This window comes from Carlito syrichta, unplaced genomic scaffold (genome assembly GCF_000164805.1).
Source record: "Carlito syrichta isolate Samal-C Ts95f unplaced genomic scaffold, Tarsius_syrichta-2.0.1 Scaffold308699, whole genome shotgun sequence".
Taxonomy (NCBI): domain Eukaryota; kingdom Metazoa; phylum Chordata; class Mammalia; order Primates; family Tarsiidae; genus Carlito; species Carlito syrichta.
In genome coordinates this window covers 568,030-573,764 of record NW_007252795.1, presented here as the reverse complement: position 1 = coordinate 573,764, position 5,735 = coordinate 568,030, and positions in this window count along the sequence as shown.

Here is a 5,735-nt window from a genome sequence, read left to right as displayed (position 1 = left end):
TGGCCGGGAGCGGCCACTGCACTCCAATCTGGGCGACAGAGTGAGACTCCAACTCAATAAAATAAAATAAAATAAATAAAAATAAAAATAAAAAAGAATAAAATGATAAAGATGTGAGGTGAGGAACCCACTATGAATAAATCAAGGAAATCAAAGTGTCAAAAAATAGTCCTAGTCAGACTGCACTCAAGAATAAATTTACAAATTTGTAATAAAACCCAAACTCCTCACCATAGCAAATAAAACCCTCTGTGATCTGATTCTTGCCTGCCCTCTTCTCAGATCTCAACACTTGTCACTCTCACCTCCCTCTCTTCTTTCCAGCCTCCCTGGCGAAAAGGTATTCCATCTTTATAAAGCGGTTTTCTTGAGCTGAAATGCTCTTCCTTCTGCTCTTGGGGTCCTCTTTTTGTCTCTCTCCTCAGGGAAGTTCTCTCAATCTGAAGCAGCCACTCTGGAGGCTAGCACATCACTCTATTTTAATTCTCAGTGTTAACAATTACCACCATCTTCGGATGTCTGTTAAATTATTTGTGTTCCCCTCTGAAATGTAAATTCCTTGTCCATCTCAGTCATTTCTCTATCCACGTAAAACTGTCAGGCACCTAATGTGCTCAAATAAATGTGTTAATGTTTATTTTGTTCAAGTCCAATGAGCTTCGGGTTTTACTCGATATGTATTGCTCACACCTGCAATACCAACACTTGGGGAAGCCAAGGTGGGAGGACTGCTTGAGCCCAGGAGTTCAAGACCAGACACAGTGAGACCTTGCCTCTACAAAAAATCAAAAAATTAGCTAGGTGTGGAGCAGGCCCAGCTACACACCACGCTGAGAAAGAAGGACTGCTTGAACCCAGGAGGTTGAGGCTGCAGTGAGCTGTGATTGTGCCACTGCACTTCGGCCTAGCAGAGTGAGACCCCGACTTAAAAATAATATTCCATATGTAATATAACATGAAATGACTAGAAAATAAATCTATCCAAACTATATATATCTGACAGTAAAAAACTGGTGTATAATGACATAGAACCAGCCCTGAAGGGATACCTATAAACTCGACTAGTGCAATTTATAATCTCTTGTTCTAATCTTATTTAGGAAAACCTCTATTAAAATAAAAAATGGAGCATGCCTTTTCCGACCTTCATCTTATCCGAAAAGTTCAGTCTTTTTTTCAAACATAAACTCGAATCAAGCCTAAACAAATGCTGGTATCGTATCACCTTACTGTTGCACTGAAAACAATCAAGATCAGGTGTTGCTTTCTGGAGCGCTCCCAAATCGCAACTGTGCAAGTGCACACAGGTGACATTCCAAACAAACTCTGGCTTCCAGCCCCCGTGGCTCTCAGCTGCCGGCGCAGTTCCCAGGCCACACAGTCGGGAGCCTGGAGGCCCTAACCAGCTGCCTCCAGTCCCCGCTGCCCGCCCAGGGCTGTGGGTGTGCACCCGGCCTCCAGGGTCCGGCCCCAAGCAAAATCCCCGGGCAAACCGGGTCACCAGGCCCGTGTAAACACGAAGCAGCCCCATCGAACACGAAGCGTGCCGAGCACTTTCAAAATAACGCCAGTGACTTACTCTCCCCGTTTGAAAGGACCAAGAATTTGCCCAACCGTGAGACCGGCCGGGCCTCCGGGGACTGAGCGACACCCGGCAGGAGCGCGGCCTGGGACGCCGGGCGCCCTCCCGGCGGCGCCCACCCCAGGCCAAGGTTGCACCGCCGCGGCCCTCCAGGTACCGGCGGGTCCCTGGGGCGCGCTTGGAGCCGGGAAACGGAGGGTTTAAACGCCCCGCGCGAGGACGTTCCGCAGGCTGACCGCAGTCGCGCTTCCCCGCCCGGCGCCGCCCCTCTCACCTGGAAGACCCGGGACGCCCGGGCGGTGCGGGCCACGTGACGCGCAGGTGAGGCGGGCGGGGCAGGCGCCCTCCGAGACCCAGAAGCCGAGGAAACAGGCCACGCCCTCCCGGGGGGCCGGCCGACGCCGCGGCGCATGCGCGCTCTTGCGCCCCCACCCGGAGGCTTCCTCCGCGCCCTGGCTTTAAGATCAAGATGAGCTCAGACTTTGCAAGGGTTCTCAGTTGCGAGCGATGTTTGGTGTGTCCCTGAAGCGGCAGTCCCAAGGCCTAGCGAATGCCTGAAATGTGGTTTGAGAGGGAGCACTGCATCAGATGTACGGTTATCTCCGCTTAAAACTTTAAAATCTCTTTCCTCTCCTGTACTTCTCTGCCCTGCTCTGACTTTGTTCTCCTCGGAGACCAGTCTCCCTGTCTGGTCTTTTTTGAGTAAGCCCGCCGTTAAAATCTCATTGTATCATTAATTTCTAGTTTTGCTCCTTGTGATATGCTACTTGAAGAATGTAGAGAACAATTTTAAGTGATATCTTTAAAGGGAAGTTAACTTTTCGCTTAAATACTGAGGAATATGTGCTCTCAAAATACAATTGCAGAAGGAACAGAATAGGTGTGAAGCAATTAGTGAGCTACTGATGACTAAAATGTGTGGTTGAGAGTAAACGAGCTCAAAGGAGAGACATGATAAACGAAATGATAGGCTTAGGTGAAACTGGAAAAGGTAGGTTAAGAAATGTGCCCTAAATAAGTCTGAAGTCTAGGCCAGCTGAGAGATTAGTTTGGGAAATACCCAGTTTCACAGTAAATACTCAGGAATGTATTGAGGTTGCTTTGCTTTGCAGGCCAACCCTATGCCAGAGTGTCATAGTTGGACAGGGTAGAGTTTCAGGGAATAAAAACTCCCTTGAGGTGTTTAGTTTGCTAAAATATATCAAGCTCAATACATGTGAAATGTGTGCCTTTTTTGTGTGTGTACATTATATTTCAAAAAATGTTTTTAAAAACATCCCTGGGAATTGCTCAGGGATTCTCTAATATCAATGATACAATCATTCACTCGCCCACACCTGGTGTTATCCACAGCACCATCTCCTCATGGAGAACCTTGGGATCTGGAGAACTGTAACTTTGCCTGGGAGCCTGATGTGTTACTTTCTGCATTATGAAATGGTCTCTTAATTCCCCTTATCCTTTACCATTATATAAACTTTACACCTTCTAACTGGCCATCTTTTCGTTAAACCACCCATAGTCCTGGTGTGCCAACCAACTAGTAAGAATTAGTGGAGTTCGCGGGGCACGGTGGGTCAAGCCTATAATCCCAGCACTTTGGGAGGCCAAGGTGAGAGGATTGCCTGAGCCCACAGGTTTGAGACCAGCCTAGGCAACATGGTGAGACCTCGTCTCTACAATAAATCAAAAAATTAGCTGGGCATGGTAACTCGCCTGTAGTTCCAGCTACAGGCTGAAGGACGGAAGGACTTTGGAGCCCAGCAGATCGTCTCTGGAGTGGCCATGGGCATGCCACTGCACTCCAACCTGGGTGACAGAGTGAGATTCCGACTAAAAAAAAAATAGCAGAGTTCTTTAGACATACCTGGAATTCCATAGAAAACAAAGAAAGATTCAGAAGCTAGCCAATAAAGAAATGGAGGGTTATAATGGGGATGGTGTATATTGGGCATGGTGAGAAATGCCTGAGGTAAGAAAATGTACATGTGACTGGGAGAAAGAATACCAGAAAGAAAAGCAATGACATGTATGAAACTTGGTATTTGGAACACACTAAAGAAATCTTGCAGTTCTAACTGTGTCCTTTCCTTCCTTTGTGGTACAAGGAATATTTTTCTTTTTTTTTTTGAGTTGGAGTCTCACTCTGTCACCCAGACTGGAGTGCAGTGGCCACTTCTGGCCACTGCCACCTCGACCTGCTGGGCTCCGGCGATCCTTTTGCCTCAGCCTTCCAAGTAGCTGGAACTACAGGAGCGCGCTACCACGCCTGGCTCATTTTTTTGATGTATTGTAGAGATGAGGTCTCGTCAAGTTGCCCAGGCAGGTCTCGAACCCACGGGCTCAGGCAATCCACTCACCTCGGCCTCCCAAAGCGCTGGGATTACAGACTGAGTCACCGAGCCTGGCTGGAATATTTTTCTTGTTTATAAAATTTTAAATTTAATTTTTTTCTTCATTTTCTTATTTATTCTGTCTCATTTTCTCAAATTCTTTATTTTCAGATGTTACTAATGTTCTTCAAGAGAATTCATGATACTAAAAAGGCATTTTTAAAAAAATACATTTTTATTTCCAGATTTATTGTTTTGATTACTTAAGAAGAAAATATTACATACATTGACAAAGCAAATTCACTTAATAGTTTAACTTACAAAATTGACAAATCATGTTTACAGTTTACTGCCCATTGTAATCTAAAATGAAATATTTTGATTGTGTTTGACATCCTGCCAATTAATTGGCCAAGTAGTGTTAGATTTCTCTTTTAACTTGATTATGTGCTATTAATATTTATCCATTTTTTACCCAATGACTTTCAAACTAGTTGACTGATTTTTGCCTAAAGAAAATCAAGATACTCCTTTAGTTTTACTTTTTGTAATGTGAAGAGGGAGGGACAATGGTCACATTTACAAGAATAATAAAATATCAGCTGGGCTTGGTGGCTCAGCCTGTAATCCCGCGCCTTTGGGAGACGGAGGTGAGTAGATTGCCTGAGCCCGCTGGTTCGAGACCCGCCTGGGCAACTTGGCGAGCCCTCATCTCTACGATAAATCAAAAAATCAGCCAGGCATGGTAGCGCATGCCTGTAATTCCAGCTACTCGGAAGGCTGAGGCGGACTGCTCGCCGGAGCCAGCAGGTCGAGGCTGCGGTGGCCGGGAGTGGCCACTGCACTCCAGTGTGGGTGACAGAGTAAGACTCCAACTCAAAAAAATAAAATAAAATAAAATAATAAAATAAAATAAAATATCATACCTACTGTGGCAACTATATTTTCCAAAAATGACTTCAATAATATTTTCCATCCCACATGCTGTTCCAGAACTTTGCCACACACCCATCAAGAGGTGGGGGTAATGTCTCTTCCTCTTAATTTGTGCAGGTCTCTATGATTGTCTCACATAATTGAGTGCATAACTTCCAAGGCCAGGCCATAAAAGGCAGTACAGGCCACTTTCCCTTAGCACACAGCCATTGTGCTGTGAGGAAGGACAGGCCACACGGAGAGGAATGAAGGCCCGGTTCTTCAATCCAGGTTGGGCTCCCAGCCAATAGCCAGCACCTGTGAGTGAGTGAACCCCTTTTGAAAAGGGATCCTCCAACTCTCAGTGGTGCCACCAAAGCTGATGCCATGTGAAGCAGAAATGAGCCTTCCTGTCAAGCCCTGTCTAAATTGCAGATTATTTGATTATTCTGGGTGTGTGGTTTTACAGGTAGAAAACTGCTGGAGAGTTCTAAGTGTAGTAACTAAAGGTTGGATTTTACATTGTTTAGAATCCCTTACCACGTCCACAAATTAATGATAGAAATATGTCCACACAATATCTCTTTGCCTAAAATGGGTTAGATTGTGCAATCTTGATTTATTGTAGCGATGCAGTCTCGCCAACTTGCCCAGGTTGGTCTCGAACCCATGAGTTCAGGCAATCCTCTCACCTCAGCCTCCCTAAGTGCTGGGATTATAGGCATGAGCCACCACGCCCAGTTTGAATTATGTTTTTAACAGTGCTACCATATACATGCAGTCATCCAAACCAGAAACCTAAGAACCGGCCTTCACTCCTGACGTCCAATCAGCAATCAAATCTTGATTCACTGACTTCCCTATTTCTCAAACCAGTTCCTTCTTTTTCCTCTCAGACCCTGCTG